At 42.0% G+C, this 24,941-nt stretch overlaps 1 long non-coding RNA gene across 2 annotated transcripts in view; it reads right to left on the bottom strand.

Annotated features, from left to right (window-relative positions):
* Positions 1-24,941, bottom strand: part of LOC138928166 (uncharacterized) — a 50,747-nt gene that overhangs the window by 987 nt on the left and 24,819 nt on the right. The window contains exons 3-4 of one of the 2 annotated variants that reach the window (XR_011444654.1): positions 22,365-22,538; positions 7,833-7,890 (exon numbers count right to left, since the gene is read on the bottom strand). This is a non-coding gene — a long non-coding RNA (uncharacterized lncRNA). Of the gene's footprint in view, positions 1-6,644; positions 7,891-22,364; positions 22,539-24,941 lie in introns of those variants that run through there. The other variant, XR_011444653.1, reaches the window with a different exon arrangement.

The raw sequence follows: 24,941 nt of genomic DNA, 5'->3' as shown, positions 1-24,941 counted from the left end.
CTTTAAAAGTCTACTTTTTCCTCCTGATTAAAGTGTCTTTTTATCTTAAATTTAAAACAACAAACTAATTTAAAGGCCCACAAACTGTTTTTCCCCTCCTTTCCATGTCCTTGCTAAAGAGTTCAAACAAACACAGAGCTCCCCCCCAAAACACCTGCCTGGCAATTTTTGACCAAATATTTGCCCAAGTACCCTTACCTCCTCCATTGCCCATTGTGTCTCTCTCTCTTCTTACCCAAAAAACTGTTGTCTGGCGCAACAAAAAATCAATTTCGAGCACATTACCAGCCCGGCAACTTGATTTTATTATTTACTCGTATTTGCCGTTTGACAGATTCACTTGGCTGCCCTCAAAATTTCAAGCGCACTGGGGGAAAATCAGGAAAAATCAGGTGGTGGGGGGAAAATACGGCTAAGAATTCAGCATTGGTATTGAAGGAAGGGGAAGAGGGACCTTAAAATTGCCCAAGGGGGTCTCGAGTAAAATGACTGCAGTGCGGTGCCTTTCGCAAGGAGCAGCAGATATAGCAGATACGCCAGATTCGCCAGATACGAGTAAATCGAAATAATAAGAAAGAACAAGTCGGGCGCAAGAAAAAAAACGAAGAAAACCGTAAAGACGCTGAGAAAACCCAACCGAAATCCATGTATGTTTGCTCACAAATCTTGGGCAAATAAAGCTGGAAAATTCAGCTGGGAAAATCGAGAGGGGAGGGTTAAGTGCGGCTGGATTTTACGTTTTCATTAGAGACCGTCTCGGGGAATCCTTTTGCAGCGGGATCCCCAGTTTACTGCAACTTTATCCCATTTTACAAACTACTTTAGGCAATTGATTGTGTGCGATTGTGTGTCTGTGTGAGGTATCTAAGAGTAAGGGTATCCGCAAGTACGGGTATCTGTAAGTACGGGCATCTGTGAGTACGTGTATCTGTGTATATCTAAAAGGTGGCAAGCGGCAACTGCGCCAGCGCTTTTTGATGTCTCTGCTGAGGAGCGTCCTGCTCTCTCTTTCTCCGTGTGTTTTCTTGTGATTTTTTCCATTTCTTTTCCTTTTTTTTTCAGCTGCTCCTCTTTGCTCTTACACGATTTCATTTACTTTGTGCAGCACAAAGCCTAAGCACTCTATATGTGGGTGTGAATTGCCAGGGAGTGTGTGTGTGTCTCTCGGAGGCAATGAAGTGCATTTGAAGCGCACTTGATGCACGTACGGCACGCAGCGCCTTTTTAGACGTATTGTAAATGACTGCAGAGGCGGGCCAAGGAGGGGGCGTGTGAGGACAACGCGGTTCGTTAGTTTGACACACACACACACACACATATAGACACTCAGGACCAAATACAGACAGACAGGAAGTGAGTGTGGGTGTGGGCGTCTGTTTGATAAGTGGCAGCAATTTTTTTTTGCTCCCCGTCAGCTCTTTTCTAATTTTTTCTCTCTTTTAGATTACACAGAGGGAAAAGTGTCAATAAAATATGATATTTATGAGTTTATATTTCTAAATTATAATAATATTTAAGAGTTTAGAGAGGCCTTTAAATTTCAGTTAATTTTTGAAGACTTTTCTTTAAGTTTTTTGATTAAAAACTGCTTCTACTTTGCCTTATTTTATATTTTTCTTTAAGAATTTTTGACACTAAAAAGAAAATCTTTTAAAAAGTTAACAAAAATGTTCTCAAATACCTCTTACAGAAGCAAAAATGCTTAAAAAATAACTTCAACTTCCCAAGTTCACTCTCAACCAATCTTAGAAATTCCCATACTTTACCAATATTTACTCCTTTATTTCTTCCAGTGTCCTGCTGTTGCTTTTCCAGATTTTTTTTATCTTCTTCGCCTCGGCTCTGACACTACGTCATCTTCTTTAGCCATCCTTCAGCCCGGCAACCAGTAACTGGCAACCAGCATCCCATCTTCAGCCTGCGTCCTGCGTCCTGCAACGGAGGCCACTAATGAAATTGTTAATTTTTGTTAGCAAAGTCACGTACACGATGTGTTGATGACGCTGAAGAGCCGTCGACGCCAGCCAGCCAAGCCACTGACGCCGCTGGCAATTGGCCCATGGAATCCTTGTGATTCTCTGGTTCTGCCTTTAGGTTTGATTCGGTTTTCTGAAAGTATTTTTTTATTTTTTTGGAGGGGGAGGAGGGAGGTGAGCTGTAGGCGCCTACATAGCCACTCATAAGTTAAATGGCCCTTGTAGTTTTTATGGCCTGTCTTCGACAAATTGCTGGCTGGCATATTTATGAGCAACAGTTTTCCATTAGCATTCGATTACTTACGGGGAGGATTGCATAGACTCACTCGAAGTGATTTGTATGTACGGCATATATGCAGGAGAAGAAGGAACAGGATCTGGAGAGTGAGTAGGAACAGCAGCAAGAGACATTGCACGTGCAACATATACAGGAAAAGACATCAACAGCCAAAAAGCGAAAAAGTCGCATTGCAGCTATTTCTGTTACGCTTGCCAACTGCTGCCAAAAAGAAGGTCCTGCCATTAATACCGTTTACCTCCTAGGACCCTCTCGCTCTCTTTCTTTCTCTGGTTGCTCCTGGCACGTAGCCATTGCAATTGTTGTTCGTGTTGCCGTTGCCCAAATGCGAATTACGTATACGCCAAGTGGCCCGATGCGCTGGCTGCTTGCCTGACTGTGTGTTTCGCCTCAGCTGAGCTTCGTTCGTTCGTTCGGTTTGCATTTTGTTTGGCATTGCATTTTATTCAAGCTTCCTTTATTTTTTATCCCCCCTTTACTTTTTTACTTTTTTGTATTATTTCGGCCATTGTGCTGATGCACAAGTGCAGAACGAAACAAAACCGAAGGCGCAACCCCGCCGCTCCTTTGTTAACCTTTTTCTCTCTTTTTCTCTACGTAGATTTGCATAAATTAGAATGCATGAAATTTCATTGCAGAACCGCAACAACAATTAAGCGAGATTTGTGGAGCATATGAGTGCGGTTTTTTTACACTTTTTTTTTTTTAGAGAGAATTTAAATTTTTATGGCACACTTGCACAGCGGCTTACAGATGTCGGCGTCTTGGTTGGCTGCCATCTCATAATCAAAGCCATCACTTCTCGCCTGCTGCCTTCTGCCTGCTGCCTTCTGCTGGCTGCCTTTAGCCTTTTCAATTTGCCAAAGGATGTGCTTTTGACTCTTCCTCCTGCTGCTACTCCTCCTTACACGTAATCTGTTTAAATACACAATAAATAATGGCAGTTTTGCAGGGGGTTAAAAAATTTGCATAAAAAACGCCGGAACAATGTGCCATATAGGGGATAGGCGGGGGTACTACGGGCTACGGGGTCACGTATTTTCGGGGCAATCATGAGCATGCCATAATGCCTGTGACCACGACTATTAAATCAACACGCGGCGCCAGAGCAGGCCAAAACATTGGCCCAAATGGCAAAACGCTGCCAACAATGCTGCCTGCAAAACACACTATATACGAGCACACACACACACACACACATGTGCGTATGAAAATATATATTTGCCATGATTTATTATTATTCCGTGCGGTTCTCTCGCGTTCTCCCTCTTGTTGATTTTTTTTATTTTGTGTTGTATTCTGCTATTATTTAAATTTTAAATAGCTGCAAAGTGCACACACATACAAAGGGAGAGGGAGAGAAGGACTGGCACTCGTAACTCCCACTAGAGTGTATTTTTCAGCTGGCCATTACAACATTTGCCTTTTCAGCTGCTGCTGTTATAGCTACACTGGAAGAAAAATAGGAATTTAAAGCCTAAAAATACTTAATTTTATTTAAATAAAAGCTTTAAAATAGTTAATATACTTTGAAAAATTTTAAAAATATTTTTTTAAGCATTTTTATACCCTTGCAGGGTATTATAATTTCAGTCAGAAGTTTGCAACTCAGTGAAGGAGACGTTTCCGACCCTATAAAGTATATATATTCTTGATCAGCATCAACAGCCGAGTCGATCTAGCCATGTCCGTCTGTCCGTCTGTCCGTCTGTCCGTCTGTCCGTCCGTCTGTCCGTCTGTCCGTCTGTCCGTCCGTCTGTCCGTTTCTACGCAAACTAGTCCCTCAGTTTTAAAGCTATCTGAATGAAACTTTGCATATAGTCTTCTATATGCTCTCACTGCTACATATGTCGGAACGGGCCGGATCGGACGACTATATCATATAGCTGCCATACAAATGTTCGATAAATTTTTGGAAAAAAAATTATAACTTGGCTGTTTTTCGATATTATTCCATCATTTTTGAGATATAGCCATTTTATATTATTCCAGAATTTTGGTAAAAATTTTATGAAAATCGGACCACTATATCTTATAGCTGCCATAGGAACGATCGGGAAATTAATCGAAAAAATTATAACTTCGTTGTTTTTCAACGTATTTTAATCTACTTTGACACATGAGCTTTTGGTATTATTTCAAAATTTTGGTTTAAATTTTATGAAAATCGGACGACTATATCTTATAGCTGCCATAGGAACGATAGGAAAAGTAATAGAAAAAATTATAACTTCGTTGTTTTTCAACGTATTTTTATTTACTCTGAGATATAAGCTTTTTTTTATTATTCTAGAATTTTTGTATAAATTTCATAAAAATCGGACAACTATATCTTATAGCTGCCATAGAAGCGATCGGTAAATGTATAAAATATGTAAAGCTGGTAATGTAAAACTGTAACTGTCAAACTGTAAACATAATAAGTATAGATAAAATGTAATGAAACTTTGTTTTGTGAGTGTTTTCAGCATTCAAATCTATAATATAAACCAATCTGCAAGGGTATACAAACTTCGTGCCGAAGTTAGCTTCCTTTCTTGTTAGTGTTTGTAGTCTTGTTTTAAATGTTCATTTCCATTTTTTTCTGTCAAAATTTCAGCTCTATAATTTTTTTTCAATCAAAATTTAGGCTCTATAATTTTTTAAAATATTTTTATAACCATTTATAATGTTTTTATTCTGGTTTTAAATATTCTTTTCTATTTTTTCTATCAAAATGTGAGCTCTATAATTTTTCTCTGTGTGCCTTTGCCTAGCCCTGTTGTTGCTGTTGTGTCATTATTATTATCGTTCATTGTTTGCTGGCATGTTGTTGTTTGGCAGCCATTTTGTGGTAAATAGAGTCGTTTAAATGCATACACACACACCGCTGAACCTGCAGCACACCCCTGCCCCTCTTCTCACCCCTTCCTAGCCGGGCGAGATTTTATAATAACATTCATAATGCAACGTTTGCATGTCATTCAGCGGCAACAGAAACTGCAACTACTTCCACGTCGGGAGACACGCAAATTGCAATTCCCATAGCATACTTTCATGGGTGGGCAGCCATGGGTTAATGCAATAACAGCGGCAACAAGACCCAAAGAAGGCTAATGGAATCAGCCGAATCCCAGCGACTCGATAAACTATGCAAAACTTAAAGACAGCACTCAGCTTTCAGCTTTCAGCTAACAGCTATCAGCCTTCAGATTTCTGATTTTCAGCTTTCGAGCTCCATTACATGTCAGCCGTTGAATGTGAGTGTGTGTGTGTGTGTGAGGGGGTTCCCGGGTGCTTAGCGGATTTTGTGACAGGCCTTGGGGCCTGCCAGCCAACCAATCACGAGCTCCATCGATTTTCCTTTTTGGCCGAGAAAAGACAAAAGTTATTAGCGCCCCGAGACACGACACAGGGGCAGCAGAATAAGAAATCCTCCATCATTATCATTCTTCAGGGAGCTACGCAGAGAGAGCGCTGCTGCCTTTTGGCCAACTGCATACCTAACTGGCCAGGGCTGCTAGCTGGAAATTGCAGCTGCGACTTGACACTGAAAGCAGGCCAGAAGCCAGCCAGCCAGCCAAGCAGTCAGCCAGCTTTTCAGGGAATAAAAAGTCAACGCAAATCCAAGGCAAGAAGCAGCATTTTTATTTTTCCACGCTTCGCTAAAGGAAAATGGCAGCGGAAAAATCGGAGAAGGGAGGCAAAACTTATAGCTTTGGCTCCTACATAGAGTCGGTTCCAACAATACACACACACACAAAATAGAAATGGCGAAATAAAACAAATAGAAATTTATTGCCTGGAATTTATGACAATTCTCCTTCGCCCGTTGCACTCACGTTGCCTGCATGTGGAACGAAATCAAATGTTTAAAATTAAACAAGAAGGAAAAAAAAAAGGAAAAGAGGGGGAAAATAGAGGGGAACATAAAAAAAAGAGGGAGTAAAACCTAGAGAAAACGGAAGCTGCTTTGAGGAGGGGGATTTTATGACAGGAACCCCTAGATGGTGAGCCGTGAGAACGGAGTGCAAATAACTTCCAAAGAGTACTTCCACTTCACAGACGAATAACAATCAAGTAGTTCAAACATAAAACGAGTCATTTACATCACAGAACTCGGTAATAATGAAATTTAATCATGTCAAGAGAGTCATATATGTGTGAAAAACAAATAAGCCAAAAAGCAGACATCTTTTTTATGGAGTCAAAAACAACAACAAATAGTTGTACAGAGACTTAAACTAGACAGAGAGTTTATGTATTATATATGAAATAAATTTCAATATGTTTAGAGAGGCAACAAATTTAGAGGATTTAAAAAGCCGAAAAAGGAAAGGAAATAGGTTTGATAATTTGCTTAGCTGGGGCTTAAACTGAAGCAAGTGGGGATTGGTTTTTCTAAGTTTTCCAAGCAAGGAAACAAGCAATCAAGGACCGCTGACTTTGTTAACTTTTACTTTAATATATCAGAAAATAATATAACATTTAAGCAATACCTCTTTTCCAACAATTAATTTCTAGTTAAAGTTTCCAACCACTTTTTGTATGTTATGTAGTAGTTCGATAATTACGGGCATCTCTTGGCCAAAGTCTTAAATGGTTTTTCATTTCGTTGGCTGGCATTCGAGATGGGGGCCATGGGTCCCTGCCTGCAACTGGCGGAGATTTGCTGGCACATGTTCAAGTGCGATTCCCTTTGGCTTACGGGGTGTGCCATTCTTTTTGTCTTTCCGCCGCCGGTGGCACATTGTGCTGCCAAGTGCCAAAAGTTCTGCCAGGCTGCGGCACTTAAAATGCATTTTGCTTCTTGGCCAGTGACCATTTCCAACCGTCTTCTTCTTCTGGCCTTGCTCGAGCGTCTAGAAGGGTCTGCGTCTAATTCGATTAAAATGTTGTAAATTATTGCACATCGCATCGGGGGCACCACGTGTGAGTGAGTGTGCGGCGGGGTCTTCTTCGTCTCTGACAGCGTCTCCGGTCTTGGCCATATTATATAATGCTTTATTGAATTTGCAATTCGAAAAGGGGAAGGGGAAAATGTGTTTTCAATGAACGTTTTTGTGCGTTTGCCCATAAATCTCTGGTCCAGCCAGGACACAACCTCCTTGAGGAGGATGCATGAAATGGAATTGCAATTCCCTGACATTGGCAGGCGAGAATCGGAGATTCCAATTGCCGAATAAATGCGTATTGCTCGTAACTTAAAAATCAATTTCGTCCTTCTACCCATACATAATGCATTCATTTAGTCATGAGAAGTATGACAGGAGCAGGACCCAACAGGGACTCATGGGGAATATCAAAATTGTTTTGAGCCCGGCAATCAAATGTGGTAATTTAATTTATTGTTTATACTTCGGGAATATCGAGGCAAACCAACAGAGAAAGAGATAGTACTCCTCCAACAAGAAGCGCAGATGCTGCTCCAGGCCAGTAAACGAAATGAAGTAAATAAATAATTTACGTGTGTCCCTGCAGCAGTCATAAACAGAAGGAGTCGTTGTTGTTGGGAATCACAGAACGAAGTCAAATTGATATTAATGATTGTTTGTCCAGGCGGCACACAAGGCCCTTACCTCAATCCAGTCAGTGGCCGCCAGTATCCAGGATTCCCTTGGGCTATACTCGTCTTATCTGCAAATATCAGAGTGATGGATAAACGGAAATTAGTGGAATATATTCAGTGATTACAGGCATCGCATTAAGCAAGCAGATGCTTTTGTTGCGGTCACCCATCGAAAAGTCAATCAACTTAATTACAAATAAATAAATATTTTAATTAAAAATCAATCACAATGCGACGATGCTGGGGAAATTAAAATTCAATTAAGTGCGGTGAAGAGCGTGTGTTTGGCGAAAAAGGTGTGTGCGGAGTGTGTGTGCATTTGTGCGAATATAACGCATACGCAGCGTTGAACGCGCTCCGATTATGCATGTTTCATTGAACAATATGCAAGGAAAATATTGCTTAATATATGACGGCGAGGGCATATGCATAAATCATGGCATTGTTTTTAGATATTTGCACCTGGCCAGAGTCGCAGGACTCCCAGTAATAAGGATAAGAGGGCTGCCGCAGCGAAAAAAAAAAAATATACAGAACGCCAGCATAATTGTATGCGTGCACAATATTTATTATTTATCGCCTCGGCCGGCAGGACGCGCAAGCTTTCACGTCCTTTCGGCCCGCTGTCCTTGCCCGCTTGCTGGCTGGCTGGCTGTCCTCGCCGCTGGGCGATAATGGGAGCAAGTAACTTTTAATTTTAATTTAAAATGCAGTTTGCCGATGCACCACGCGTGCAGTGGACACTGGCCCAAAACCCACCGCCCCCCCCACCCCAAAGGACCTCTGCTCCTCCTGTCTGTGTTTATTCACGAAATGAGTTTTAAATTAATGCGATTTTGTTATTTATGAGCGGGGGCCATACGCGGCGTATACGCAATGTTAACTTAAAGCTGCCCACTGACTTGTGTGCATCCAGTTTGAGCCAGATTCAGCCTCGTTTCGGTCTCTGTGCATTATCCTGGCAACACAAACAATTGAACTAATTTCCCAGCAGGCTTTCGATTCGAATCGAATTCGGATCTAAATTGCAAACAAATCAATTGCTGGCCGCAAACAGGAAATCACCCAATGTGAAAGGAGGAGCAGGACGAAAGTGGTAGAAACACACACACAGAGAGACAGCGCTCGCAAATTGCATTGCATTTCATTTTCTGTCTGAGTTTAAACTCATTAAATATGCAATAAATATCCAAGCTGCAAAGTGGAAATGAATACATTTGCTGCCTTGACACTGTGTCCCCCAGCAGCACAGCATTGAGCATTTTCACCTCGCTTTATCCTTTCGCTCCTACCCGCTCCTCATTTGAAATTCTAATTGTTTTGCGAATTCATCAATGGAGGAGTCTCTCCTCTTTGCTCTTCACTCTTCACTCTCTCTCTGTGCGGGATTACATTTCCATTGGATTTCCGCAATTGATTTAAACGTATTACGTGAGCTTCAATTCGAACTCTTTGTTTGCCGATTGATAATAAATTGTAGCTGTCAGTAATTTTAATGCCGTGTGTCTATCACCGGGCCACGCCCCGTCATCCAGCCCCCCAATGGCTGCGATTGATACCAGTGGCCTTATGATGGATATGTGCCAAGCCCCGTCGGTTCATTCGTGTTTGCTTTTAGGGGGGTACAAAAAAAAAAAAAGAAAATGATGTGTGGAATAAACGGTTGATTTTCAAAGCTTTGATTCTGCCAGCGATCGATATAACATTATTAAATAAAGCATTAAAGTGGAGGTATTTAAGGGTGGTAACTCTGGGGTAGCAAATAAAATTAATATATTTTAGAGAGTATTAAATTAAAGGTATAAATGGACTGTAGCAACTAGTGGAAAATATTTCAAGTTAATACTTCTATTATATTAAAAACTCAAAAATGAAATGGAGCAGCTCCTTTTTTTTAATAAAAGTACTGATATAATAATTATAGATGTAACACTTTTACTATTTTCAGTATTTATATTATTTTTTAATATTAGTAAAATTGTTGAAAACAATAAAATATTTAGTATATTTAAATAAGCAGAATTCTTAGTTACAAAATCAAAGTCAATTCTTATTAAAAATTTTATATAAATAGGACAAATTCTGGCAATTGCTAGATTTTCGCCAAATTATGCCTTCAAGAAGACCTAAAATATTTGAATTTTTTTAATATATAATATTTATATGATATTTTTTTGGAAAATTCAAAATTTAAAATCACCATAACTTTATCAAAAATGCATTAATTTCCATTCCGAAAGCTGTTTTCTGTTGGTTTTTTGTAGGTTAACAAGTTTGCATATAAAGCTAACAAATTTTAAAAAATTAAATTTTAGTCAATTTTTAAAAATTTTAATGATGTAACCCCTTATCTAATTTTCTAAAATTTGGCTCAAAAAATTTTTTCTTCTTAATATGGCTAGAAAAACTCGCCTGTTGATGCTGATCAAGAATATATATGATTTATAGGGTCGGAAATGACTCCTTCAATGATTAAAATTAAAAATACCCCTCGAAAGTGTAAAAAGATTTAATAAAATACTTAAAAAATTGTAAATATGAATAATTTTAAAAATATATATTAAAAATAGAAATCTATTTTATTTAACTAAGTTTTAATGCTATATTTGTATTCCTTTTCTATTAAACCCTAGTTAAAATGTCTCTTTCCAGCATTAATTTAATAAAGAAACATATTTCATAAAACGCTTGCTACAAGTTCCTAAAAAAAAATATTAAAAAATAAATAAAATTAAAATCCCATCAATTTCCGGAAGCTTTTATGCCACTTTGAGCTCCATCCCATAACGTTTCCCATAGAATTCCCCAATATCAGCTTCGATTTCAATACCTCTACCCATACTGATTGATATCCGCCCAGGTTCAAGGTCCATCTCTGGCCGGTAATATGCAAATTGCCGTTTTGGCCATAATTTCGGTAGACCAAGTTTCGGGCCGCGTCATGCCACGCACTTCCGCCGCCGAAAGCCTAAAGGCCTCTGAAATTCAGAACTCGAAAAGCCAAGTGGCAAGTATTTGGTTCTGCGTGGCACGCAACTCGTGGCGTGTGGCAGGCTGACAGGCAGTGGGGCGTGTTAGAATGACAGGCTCCTGGACGCCTCAGAGGAGCTGAATTCGATGCAGCTGCTGCTGCTGCTATGCTATACTATAAATCCGCCACGCCATGCCACGCCCCGTACGGGCGCTGGACATTTCCGCTTCCGCTGACGCTGGCCTGGGGTCGTCGAGACAAAGCTTTGCTCCTTCAGTTGCTGGGAGTCAACATTTAGCGAGCCATTTGATACAATCAATGAAGTTGGAAATAAACCAAGCGTGGCAAGGGCCTGCGGAATCTCTTATTTATAATCACTCACATCCGGCAAGGGGCCGAAGGAAAAACACAATCCCGGAGCTGTTTACTCTTGGGCCACTGGGCTTTTTTATGCGTTTTTTCTTCTGTTTTTTCTTATGTTTTTTCTTCTTATTTTTTCTGTTTTTGGTTTGTTCTTGTGTTACCTGGTCGTTGGCAAATTATATGGCACTTTAATTTGCGTGTGGCCCCGCTCGGGGGCGCGTTTAATGATGCGTGAGGGCGAATCCGCAATATATACTACATATATAGGAGGAGCAGCTGAGAAGTCGGGATAAAACGCCAGGAGACACGTGCTGGCGATGGTGAAATTAATGGTGCCAACAGTTTACATGGGCTTGCACTAATTAAAACTGACTTGGCCAAATAAGGCGCTTAGTCCGTGTCTATGTCGGTGTCGGGAAAAACTGTCGCCAGCAAGCGGCGCCTCAAATCTTTTCCCTTCTGCTCCTTGGGCTTACTTCTCCCTTAGTTTCCATGCAATTATGATAATAACAATGAAGCGTAGTCAACGCCTCTTTGTCTGCTTGGAAAATTCAAGGAAAAGTAAAAATGGCAATGTTGCACAGCCAAGAAGTTGGTACAAGTTTTCGAGTGCATAATTTCAAAGAACGAAACGAAATGAAACGAGAAACGAGAAACGAATCCGTAAGGAATCCGTGGAATCTAGCAGTTTGCTTTACGCAGAGGCCTCCTTCTCACACATAATGAAATAATTGCTGGAAAAGCAAAGAGTGGAGAGAGGCAACTGGCAGGAGATTGCCAACAATTTTAATATGGCCAAGAGGAAAGTTTTGCCGGCTGCAGCGACATAATTTAATAAGCAGACTGCCGACTGCCGACTGCTGCCTGCTGCAGTTGGGCATTCCTTTCAATTTATGTGGCATGCGAAATATTCAATTTTCGCACACTCTACACACACTCTACACTCGTACACTCGTACACTCTTAGCGCATTTGGCAAATCCAAAAACTTCTTTTGCTAGCAACATTCTTTTGGGTGGCTTAACTTAATTGCCGAGAGAGAGAGAGCTGCAGGAGCTGCTACTGCTACCCATAAACTTGAGCTTATTGGCAGCCGGATAAACTTGGCTTGTAATTGAGCTCCCTGAAAAGCCCAAAAGAGCCTTCTCCGGAGGCCAAAAGATAAGGGCAGCAATCCTTGAGACGGCCATTTGCAGCTAATAAATTGTGCAGACACAGAACAGGACGAACGTCCTTCTCCCTTCGGCTACATATGCATTACATGTGTAATTTGTAACGAAATTAGAAGTTTGCTGCGGCAAAAAATAACGAAGAGAAATGCAGTGTGCGCAGTGAGGGAAAAGTTATTTTCCTTTTTTTTCCCATTTTTTTTTGCCAGGGAAATGAACTGATTCCACATTCTGCGCCTCTGTCTGCGTTGCTGCTGCTGCTGCTGCTGCAGTTCTCTTCCGCAAGACAGATGGCAAAGTTGAGTCTCTGGCCAGATTAACTTGTAGCCGAGCCGAGCAAATACACACACACTGCATACCCCACTTTTCCCCCCTTGAAATGCAGTTGAAGAAATTGAAAAACTTTTCTCTAGCCGAGTTCTCTCTTTCTCGTTCTCATCCGTCAGTCAGTTGACGAGGAAACAAATTGTTCGAAAAGGCTGGAAAATATTCTGCACAAAATCCACTCACATGCCTTGCCATGCCACGCCCCCATGCCGCCCAGATGCAGCGGCAACATGTGTAGCACTAACGCCTCCAGTTGTACTCGTACATCGGTTCGTATACGTAATACGTATACGTTATGTACGTTTGCTTAAATTACACAACTTGACTGCTATAAAATTCAAATTAACTCCTCGCCCAGCCAAGGCTGTCGTTTATTTTTTTCTGCCAGTGTGTGGGAGTGTGCTTTATGCTGCTTTATGTGGCAGCTGGGCGGCGGCTGGCAATGGTAGAGGGGTGGCAGCTTGGAAGCAAGCCTGGGTTCACTCTAATATGAAAAACGAAAACAAATCTTAATTAAAAATTATTGTTGACATTTGGCGCAACGCCCCTTGCACTTTTTTCTCCCCGATTCTCACGCCTTTTTTTTCGCTCTCGGCTTTCCTTTCATGTTTGTAGGTACAATTAGGGATAAAATAATAGGTTTAAGTATTTAAATAAGTTGAAAATGATTGAAATGTAGGGTTTAGCATTACAATTATAAATAAATTAAATTGGAAAAACTGTAAATAAGTAAAACTGTAAGCCTATATAATATTTTCTTTAATTATTATATTTTCTTAAGTAAAAACAAATACATATTCTATAAAATAATTTGTGTATTTCCTTACTATACTGATTTCTAAAGCCTAGAAAAAAATGTTTTATTATTCCTACCTATTTTAAGGTTCCCCTAAACCCCATTCTGGCTCAAGTCTATTCTATTTACTGACCATTTCATATGCTACCTCATAAACATGCATATTAAATAGTTATTTTAATTATTCAATATTTGCTTGGTCACCTTATATCTATGATAATGACTGTATGCCGCGTAATTCAAATGAATGGGTGGCAAAACGAGGCGGCGAAGCAATTAAAAAGCCAGCAGCTAGCGCCTTCAACAAGTGTTCCTTGCACACCCAACCAAAACACCCACCCACCCACACAACCACACACACATTAGCCAAAGAATAAATACGCAGAAAATACGTACAAAGCGGTAAAGGGGGGGGAGCAGAGCAGGCCTAATGTTCCCTCATGGTTTTTATGAAGTCCCAGAGGCTGTGGGAATTGCCGGTGCGGGAGCAGGTAAATATTTGATGGCATGCATAAGGTGAGCGGCTGGAATTCCGTCATAATTCGCAGGACAGCCGCAGAAACAGCTCCCCGGAGGATTATGTGGGTCTACCTTCCCTCTACCAAAATATATTGAATAATGACTGGAGGTGGGAGAGACTGTACTCGTAATTCGTAATTCGATATTTGGCAGGAGGCCTTGTGTTGGCTTTTCTGTCAATTAAAGTGGCACTGTGGCTTTAAGACCCAAAAATTGGTGGCCATTTTGAATTTGAAGTCAACCCTGTGTGTTCCTGCTCTTTAACCCTGCAAAGTCCTTTCCCTACTCACTCCAAATTCCCTTCGGTGATGGTGGTGGTGGTGGGGCAACTCAACTCAAAAGTTTGGTTGCAGCAAAAGTTTTGTTTAACTTTGTTACGCTTCTATTTTTTATGTGATATTAAGAACGCGTTTAACCCCGGTTGCCCGCCCCACTCTCTGGCTTTACCCAACTAACTTTCCCAGCACACGTACTGCCACTACTATATACGGATATATATATATATTGTGTGTATATATATTTGGTGGAACGAGTATAAATGTAGGACGCCCCTGTCGCATGCAAATAAACATTCAATATACAAGGGACAAACAAGTTTGGCTCTTGTCTTTGTCTTGTGCCCTTGTTTTCAATTGGTTTTTATCACTGCATTTTGATTTTCTTCCTCAATGAGTTGCTCAATTGTTTGTCTTGTACGAGTAGCAGCAACCAGCAACTTGCAACTTGCAACTGGCAACTTGCAACTCGTGGAGCAAGTTTACTTTTATTGCATTGTCGTGCGGTTGCCAGTCGCCGAAAGTATGCTTTTAATTTTCCTCGTTGCATGTTTCCGGTAGATATTCAAGGGCTGGCTTTTTGGTTGGATTTTTTGTTAGGGGTTAGGTTAGCTGGGTAAAAACTTAAGCCATTTGTAGTGGCGTGGAAAAGTTGCAGCTGATTAAGCGGTAAATTATGTGTCACTTAAGGATGCGTTTCGCAGGTGAGATCAATTCTCGCTCTGACTTGCCAACAAAAGCCATTAAAAGCCAGCGGAAAATACTTGAAAATACTTAAGAGTGCCCGAGAACATGCTCTGGAGCCAGCACGTGTAGTTTAGCTCATTAAATGTTGGCCATTAAAAGCCAAAAACTATTATGAGAAGCACACGCATTTTGTAATTGGTCTCGCACAAAACTGGTAACTGGTTACTGGTAACTGCTAACTCGGCTGATAAAAGTTTTACTGCGAATTGTTGGCTAATTAAAATTAATTGCCTGGAGTCAAGAGAGTATATAAATATATACTATTTTTAGAGATACCTCTCGACTCTCGAGGTAATAAAATATTTAGCCCCTTGGCCATTGTCTGCACAAAATCTGTAAATGTTGTGAAAATAATAATAATAATTTTAATAATTTAAACAGCACAGCCATTTGCATAAATACATATATATATATTTCTACGCAGAAGGGCAGAGTGTACTTGTAATATTTTTCCGCTTTATTGGCTTCCAAGTGCACGACTTTGGTTTGGCCTAAGCCGCTGCAACAAAACTTTTCCACGGGCGCTTTTCCAAAAGCCCCCCCTTTTTTTTTTTGCCGACCTTCGGCGGTGTGAGAAAACGTGCACCTTGCCAACTTGCGAGTGGCACGAATGAAAAAATATTACAAAAAAGTACAGCAAAAAAAAAATAGGCACAAGGCCCCGGCCAAGGCGAGCGCCTTAAGCCCAAATTGAAAACTTCTCTCGATATGGAATTATTTACATAATGCAATCCAGGCGCATCGAGTCAAATGGAGACCCGATCCCAGCAGGAGTCGCCTCGAAAATGTTTTGCATCCTCTGACAGCTCGCGTTGTTGATTCGCCGAGCGTGCTCGTATTTTACATAACAATTGCGAAAAAAAAGCCAAAGAACCCAAACGAACAGCCATCCCCTTGGCTATGCCCGCTGGAGATTGGAACACAATTGATTTAAATGTTTGCGCACATGTTCCAAAGAGCACAGGCACGAGGAGCAGCAACAACAATAACAAAAAATATGTATAGATGGAGCGCAGAAAAAATTCGCCGAAATTTCACTGGGGCGCCCCCAAAAGGACTTCAACGTAATATTATGCAAAATGGCAGCAGCAGCAGCAGAGGCGACGATGCGGATATATGCGGATATGTACGACTGCGGGGCTGCCGATGCCGTTGCAGATGCAGATGCAATTGTCGCAACATGTCGCAGTAGCAATTGCAGAGCCAGTGGCAGAGTCAGGAGGCAGCAGGCAGGAGTCACCAGGCAGCCAGGATGCAGATGCACATCCACTGTATGGATGGGCACGGCGTCAACAACATTTTTCCAACTCAATTACCCGCCAGCCGCGACGTGTGCGGCATTTGAAAATTTGAAAAAAGGAAGAAAAAATAGAAAGAAAACCAAGTCTCAAGCGGCACAAGTTGCAAACGATATTGAATGGAGCGACAGCGTTGCGGTTGCAACTTCAGGAGTTTGGCAGGTTTCAAGGCAGACATATATTTTATGCCAATCGTAGCAGGTAATGGCTATAACTCGCTGATATGTGGCTTTAAATTGAAACAAACTTGGAAAATAAATTCTTACTGGTTTGGAAATTAAGGTTTTTAAATTATTTTTAAAGTGAGGGCACTTAATTTCTAAAGTTTCTTAATTTTTTGTATAAACTAAACGTAATTTTCTTTGACCGAATTACCTCACTAAATTTACCTAACATTTCATAGCTATAATCTAATTAATAACTCAAAGTCTTTCTGCTTTTAATTATAAACATCTTTTACCCACATATTTCCTTAAAATATCTCAACAATTTCCTTAACAATTGAAGGCTTTAATTTATGGTGCCTCAAGTAGGCAATAGCTACAGAGCTGAGACACGTGTGGCAGCCACATCTCGCTTGATATTTGCCTGCCACAAACAGCAGACAGTCAAATAGTCAGGCGGCAAGCAGCCGGAGGAGCACACAAACAACACCTTGCACTAATAAATAAACAGAAGGTGGAAGGTAGAAGCTACCACCTACCAGCTACCAGCTTCCAGCTCCCAACTCCCACTGGCTAATCACTCATATAAATAAAGCCCCGAACAAAGGAGCACCTGCAACTGCCGGTGGTGCCAGTGCCAGTGCCAGTGCATTTGCTGCAAGGACAACACGACAGGCAGGGAGGGATATTCGCACAGGCTCCGTGTGTAACGTAACCCAGTTAACCCTTCTCACAGCCGTTTGGCATATGTAAATTATGACAGTGCCAAGTCAGGCACTTAACTCGAATCCGTCTGTGCGGCTGCGGAGTGAGACGAGGGTTTTTGAGTACGGATGTCAGTCAGCCGGGTCCGGAATATTTGTGCCCAGACCTTTGCATCAACATCAACAACATCAGGAGCAGGAATGGAATCAAGCGGAGCAGGAGCCGTAGCTGTGGCAGATGCATCCTCCGCTCCTGCTGATTACAAAAGTCAACCCCGCCTGGCATCCCCTTTGGCAACCGCACTTTTGCGAGTGTTTGCTGGTTGCACTCGAGTGAGCAAATACTTTATTAACACAGTTTTTTTTTTGGGAGAGAATGTGATTGCAGAGGGAAAAATATTATGAGAAAAATTGACGGAGAAAAATATTCTGTGAAAAATATTCTATGATAGGTTTTAGATAGTATCTTTTTAGGAATTTTAATTCCATCAATTCATTCTTTATTTTTAGAATTTTTGAAGAGAGAACAAAGGATCAGAAAAGGTTACCCACAGTCTCTTCCTTTTCTTCAACCTGGTAGAAGTCCATGAGGTAAAGCCAAAGCCAAGTCACATGAAGCCAAATTTTAAGACTCAAAATTGGTTACCTTCCTCTAAACATTCCCTCCTTTTCCCCCAGTGCATACAATTTAATGAGCAGCCTTGGTGCCAGCTTTTTGTATTTCGAGTGCTGCAAGTGTTCTTTGCCGTAGTTATAAGCCCGAACTTAAACACTTCAACAGTGTGAGAAACTGAGGGCGGACTTATAATTGAAACAGAAAGAGCCAATGATGGCATTAGGCAACATGAGATGGCTTCGAGGAGCTGGGGGGGATTTACCATGGAAGGAGTAGAGTCACACAGTGGCAAACAGAATGAGGGCTCTCGACTAGAGTGTCCTTTAAGGAAATCCGTCTATATCCTTGCCTCTATCCTTTTATCCCTTTTTCTCCCCCTTTTCTCACCCTCTTCCTCTTCGATCTTCTGTCAGCTGCAGCCGCTTCTGTTTGCCTCTCCTTCCTTTATTTCTTTGCCTGCCTCGGCGATTGTTGTCAAATTTTTTGATTGCCATTTTCTGTGCAATTCTGTGAGGGCTTGTTTGCATGTGGGCCACGCCCCCACACCGCCGCCCCCACTTTCCAGAGGAGTTCGTGTCATTTGGCTAGCGATTGTTTGGCGTCGCTGGCAGTTAATAGCGAGCGAGCGAGTAACATCGCCTGACTCCGTATCGGATGTCTATCTATATATCAATCCCATCTGTCTATCCATCCATCCATCCATCTAGCTGTCTGCCTGCCCCTCCCTCCACCGGGGTCATGTTGATTTCTGACATAATATTGACAGCTAAACAAATCCAATTATGCCCAACTCCGAGGCTGAGTAATAACGCTACAGGCTTTAATCCTGTATCCTTGGCTGCTCATTCGAGCGCTTTAAACGGTAGCCATTCCAGGGCATTAACTGCTGACCAGAAGGACTGCTGGCCATCTCCTCATCCTCATCCTCATCCTCCTCCCAGTCTTTTTCAGCGGAGGTGTGCAATTGAATTATTGCACTCAATGCACAAATACCAACACCCTGTGCTGCAGCAGCCATAAATATGAAATTTTCAGCACAAGGCCTAAAAGCTTGCTGCACCACCATTTCCTCCTCTTTCTCTGTTTTCTCTTGGCCTGGCACCATCTCTCTGTGCCGGCCAGCTACCATTTTACGGTTTATTTTTGGGCATTGAATGCAAATATTGGCATAAATTTTGGGCATTTGTGGTCATGCCAGAGAGAGAGAGAGAGAACGAGAAACGTACCGAAAGAGATGGCCAGAGCCCCGCCGAAAGAGACGGGCATACAGAGACATGTGGCCAGGCATTGGGGCATTGTTTGCCTGCCTCACTGACTGACTGACTGACTGAATGACGGCATTCGCTTGGATTTCTGGTTATGGATTTGACTTTTCTCAGTGTTTGTGTGGCTGCAGCTCCGCTCAGTTTGGTTTGGTTTGGCTAGCGTCGAGTTTGAGTCCTTTGGTTCAGTTGAAATCAATTGGCTTTTTGCTACAATCTCTCCTCCATCCGCTGGCTCCTCTATTTTGTGGTTGTCTCTCCCTGTGTCCGGGCAACAAATTTAATAACATCTATCTACATGGAAACAACCTGAGGGGTGTGAACGGGGCGTTGTAGGGAGCAACAAGGACACGGCAGAAAATGTTTAGCCATTTGGAAAATATTTTAGGTTGAAAAAAGGACCTAAAAGGTTGTAAAAACTGGGTATTTAGAGTGCTTTTTAGTTGGAATTTTGAGGATTTATTTAGTTTTTGAAATGAATTTAAGAAGTTTAAAGGCTAAAGGCTCGACTCCTAAATTATTATTTTCTGTTAAGAACCTACTTTATAGATTTCCCATATTCATAACTCTTCTTATATATTTTATAGATTTCTCTCCCTGTAAGCTCTGAAGGGCTTTGAGGGACTTTGGCTTGTCACTCGCATATGTTTGAGTGTGGCCAGGCCGGGCAAACTTTAACTACTTGGGTGGTCGGGGGGGATATATCAAGACCAAGTCCCAGTCCAAAGTCCCTGCTGTACCCCCGGCCTCCTTATCCACACATGCGTGTGATTTATGTGCTTGTTTTTGGCTGCCTCCTGCTGGACATTTATCAAAAAGGAGAGGACAAAACAAGCAATACAAAGGACCTGAGAACACACACAAAATGCAGAGAATGGAGAACAGAGTACAGAGAACACAGGGAACATTGAATGGAGAATACAACACACAACACTAGATTTTTCAGTTAAATTTACTTAGGCTCCTCAGAGGGTTTATTTAGTCGATGTTTAAATTCCAATCAGGATTCCAAATCGATTTCGATCTCTCAGCCCGGTTCAAAGTTCAATTAAGCGCACATTTGTGGGCTGATTTCGATGTTCTCGTTAAGCCCTTCGACTGCCATTTAGGACAAACATATAAATTTGCCCAGAAACACACACTCACGCCCACTTGGCACCCTTGGCACCCTTGGCACCCGAAGTTTGTCTATCTGCGGGCCGGTCGAATCAATAAATTAAGCGCCCTCGATGCCCCCTCAAAGCCGATATTTTCCTATAACATATATATATATATTGGCAGTTGGCAGAAGGAAATGGAAATGAAGGCGACGAAGGTGGCCTTTAAAGTTACGCTCGGTGAAAACTTTTCGACCACGGATTGTTTTGCCTATTTCGTAGGTCCGTTCTTTTTTATTTCTATTTGAATTTTTTTTAACAGGGCCGTAAATTGTTGACGGAAATTGGCAAAAACATCAGAAAACTTTTGGCCAGCCCTAAAAAACTATGCTAATTTCCGACATGCCCTGGCTTTCATTGTCTAGTTTCGCCAGAATTGGGAATTATAATTCCTGCCACAGGCAGCCGGGTTTTTCTCACACAAATCTTGTGGCTTGCGGTTGGAGGTTTCCAGTTTTCAACGTCCAAGAACTTGGTGAAGTCTCAAAGGAGGTGAGGTTTTATCCAGGTAATTTATGAGGGTTTTTTTAAGGGAAGGAATGAGTGAAAGTTATCAGCAATTGGGATATTAGGTGATATATATTTTATTTTTCTTTAGGCTCAGTTTAATTACCAATTTTTAAATTCAAAATAGTTTAAAAATCTTATAAAATGAACTCAACTATCTGATATTAGCTCAAGTATTTTTTAGTTTTCTATTTTTTATCTTTTTACTAAACTCCCCCGTTTTATTATTGTAATTTATTATAGTATCCCCTATAATCTATGTTCTTTTAACAGCTTTACTTTGAGATTTAAATGATGTTTATCGCCTGCCTTGTACACACTTTGATTATCTTTGTTTCGCCAGACTAATTTATGAGTGGCGAAACTTTGAACTGTTCTCCTGTTGCCTGAATGCATCTCGACAATAATAAATCTCTATTAAATATAACATTTCAACGCTTCTACCCCTCTCTCTCTCTCAATGAAGCCTCTGTGTTTATTAAACACAGAATTATATGCCCCGCGCTTATTATCCTTGGTGGTGGTAAATCTCTCGACGGCTACCAACAATCCTTTGAGTTGGCAAAGTGTGGCATAAATTGTAAATACAATTCGCGGACTCTGGCCTTGAACACATTTTAATTAGCTATCACGTTCGTGCCATGCCAACAGCTTAACTTCACCTTTTCCCAGGATTCCTTTTCCCCAACTGGTTTTTCACCCCCCTTTTACTACAGTTGCCATGGCTTTCAGTTCTCCATTTTCCATTCTCCGATTCCAGTTAACAGTCTCAAAGAGTGCTACAGATTTGTTCGTTATATTTCGTTCGCTTCCTGCCTTCATTTATAGAAAAGCTACTTAGACACGACTCTCAGCCAGGTCCTGGGAATTTCCAGAAAAAAAACAGAGAGGGAGGAGAAGGAGCAGGAGCAGGAGCAGGAGACCATGGCAGGACGACAACAATGCAAAGCAGGATGAAAGGCAGTCCGACTGATGTTTAGTTGCAAAACAATTAAGCTGAAAGCAAAGCTGTGTATTGAAGTGTGGCTGTGAAAGGAAGCGGGCCGAAAAAAAGCAAGAAGATATATATACAAGGATACACAAATACTATATATATATATATATATATATCTTTATATATATATGAAGCTAGAAGAAAGCCAAAAGCCCAGCATTGACAAATGCAGAGAGACAGGACGTAACAGGCGGACAACGGATAAACGGGCGAATCCATCAGGACAACACACACACACACACACACACACCCCCTGATGGATGAAGATGCCATGACATTAGCATTAATAGAACAGCATTAATTCTGTGGCAACTTTAAGAGCATACTGTGTTGGCTGGCAATTATCCGGAACAGGAACCGAAAACCGAAACACAGAAACCTCTATTAATTTTGCAGGCCCCATCCTGCCGAGCAGAGTCCTTGTCTTGGCCTGCCTTTAAAATGCATGCCACTCGCATAAACCCATTAAGGAGACGTACACGGGATATGGCTTCCTGTTTCGTGAGGAGTCCACTTGACAGCCACCTGACTTTCCAGGAGGGGAGGAGACGAGGACCGACGAACAAATGTTTGCATATGTCGGCCCCACCTTGCATAAATAATTAATTTAAAGCATCCTTTTAGGCGCCTTCCCGTAAAACTGTAGACAAAACTGCTTAAATATGCATAATTACCTGAAGCGTCCAAGTCGAGTTGCGCCAAGATCCCAGGCAGGTACCCCAGGTTCCACACAGGACGCAGGACGAGTCAAAAGTCAGGCCATCCATTCCGGAAAAGGAAGGCCCAGAGTCCTGGGTTCATAAGTCTCTCCACTCTCTCCCACTCTCTCGGTGTGTGTGTGTGTTTTCCTGGAGGGAGAAGAAGGGTTTGCAAATTAGTTGTAGGCTTGGGCGATATATTCATGAGCGGAATTTACACAATTGTTGCGTACTTTGGGGCCATTTGCAAATGTTAAATTAATTGCTCCTCGCCGAGGACATGGCTCCTCGCTGCTTCTGGTGGAGTGGCCCAATAAAAATCAGTTTAATGTACTGCTAATTCCCTTTAAGTCACTGCCAAGGCACGCAATATTGTCATGAGAGGTCTCATTCCGTAGTCTACAGTCCTACAGACCTCCTACTCCCCAGTTTCCCCTTCCCCTTTTCCTTTTGCATTCCCATAAATATAATTACAATAATAAAGGAAATATTTACAACAATTGTAAATACCTCGGAGTCGAGTCGACAACTCGACACGCACGGCCTCAAATTAATAAACTCCAATTGGTTGCCATTCCAGGGTCCCATTTCGCCTCCCAGCCTCTGGCTCTCTGTCCAAATTGCCGGGGCTTCCTGATTCCTGACGAGCGTGTGAGCCCGTAAAGACTTCCTGCCTCCGGGGCTGGGCCCCAGTGCGTGTGGCAAGGACTGGGGGTTGGGGATGGGTAGAAATCCTGAGGCCAGGAAAGGCGTGCCAAACTGTGACACTTGCCGCCATTTCGACAGCCAGCTCCATGGGACTGTTACTTTTTATGGCCGCCTCTTTCCTCTTAAATCTCTTTGTGCATAATTGCACTTTTCTATGCTAAATCGAGGCGTAAATGGGGGGAATGAGTTTATTGAAAAGAGGGAACACTGAGAAGAACAAAAATTTTTATATCAGAAAATTTAAAAGGTCTAAAAACACATCGCAATCTCTTCTTAAATAATTAAGAACTAGAACAAATTATATCACAGTTTTTAAAGCTTGATTTTCCATCTTTCCCTTCCTCTTCCTTTGCTATTTGTGACCTTTTTCTTCCAGTGCACATATCCCGCTCAAATGGGGTGGCTAACTCGTACTCTTTATTGCGGTAATATCGTGATTAAAATGGCCACACGCCACAATGTCATCAAATAAAATGTAGTTAAGAGGTTAAGTCCACTTGACAGCAGTTCGCCTGGCCTTCTGCTCCCTCCTCCCTGAGGCCACCTCCACTCCACCCCCACTTGGACCGTGGACAGTGGAACTCTAGGACACTTGGAAAATGGCTGTATCAGATCCCTGACGAAATTTATGATTAAACCAGAGCCAGCGAGATAGTCAAGCCGAAAATCTGAGCTCTGAGAGTTGGCCAAAGGTAAACCCGACGACTGGCCTCCAGTTATATGCTAAAGAGATCAGTGCCTGAGAACAGCGGGACCAACAATGGACGGCGTTTACCGCAGGCCAAAGAGCCACACTTAAGTGAATTACAAAGGAGCAGTGGAGTGGGAGGAGCAGGAGCTGGGTGTGGTGGCCAAGGAGGAGTAAGACCAGTCAACGCGTTGACAGCCACAACAAGCGGCTTAATCGCATTAGTGAGCCAGGAGCAGGAGTAAGAGCAGGAGCTGGGAAAGGAGAACCTAGGCAAGTGCGAACTGTGCAAAACTGATTGTGCGGCGCCTCCAGCTGCGGGGGAAACCACCACCAGGGCCACCACACCCACAGAGCCGGGGCTTTGTGAGCGTCACTATTTATACAAAAGGGAAAAGCCAGCTGGAAACAGGCAGCTACAGTTGCCACGAAGAGGTCCTGGAGCAGGAGCAGCAGCGGGAGCAGGATCTTTGCCTGGGCAATCGTCGGGACACAAAAGTTCGCTGGCGGCAGGGCAGGAAATAAAAAATTCGTATTTATATTACACAAAAATGTTTTTTTTTTTTTCTTTTTTTGTAGGCCAGGAGAAGGAGTACTCAACCCCAAAAAAAGCAATTAATCTACGACACAAGGCAAGGACATAGGAGGCGCAGGCCGGAAAAAGGAGCAAAGGGAGCAAAGGAGGCGAGGCCTAGTCGCTGGGGCCAGCAGGGCAAAGGCGAAAAAGTGCTTATTCCTGCTTCCTGCCAGCAAATCCAATAACTTATCTTGATTTTATGGTTATTTCAACAAAGCCCGGAAGTTGTAGGTGCAGCAAGGACGAAGGGCGAAGGGCGAGGCCGAGGCTCAGGACGAGGCCGACAACGAGGGCGAACAATTGGCGAAAAGTTCTGTGGCGTCCAGTTTTTGCATTTTGCACTTGACATGTCATTGTGTGTGTGTGTGTGTGTAGGCAACTGGTTTGGGTTAAAGGATACGAAAAAGGACCCTGACTGCGACAACAGCGACTGCTACTGTCTGCCGGCTTGTTTATGCGACTCGGTGTGCAACTGCAATTGACATATGGCTTCTTTTCATTCCGGTCTCTCTTAGTTGTAAATTTTAAATGAAATATTTTATTAGAAAATCTCACCCCCCTCCAGCCCCTCAGCACTTAT

The sequence above is a fragment of the Drosophila kikkawai genome, chromosome 2R (genome assembly GCF_030179895.1).
Source record: "Drosophila kikkawai strain 14028-0561.14 chromosome 2R, DkikHiC1v2, whole genome shotgun sequence".
Lineage (NCBI taxonomy): Eukaryota > Metazoa > Arthropoda > Insecta > Diptera > Drosophilidae > Drosophila > Drosophila kikkawai.
This window is presented reverse-complemented; position numbering and strand designations above follow the sequence as displayed.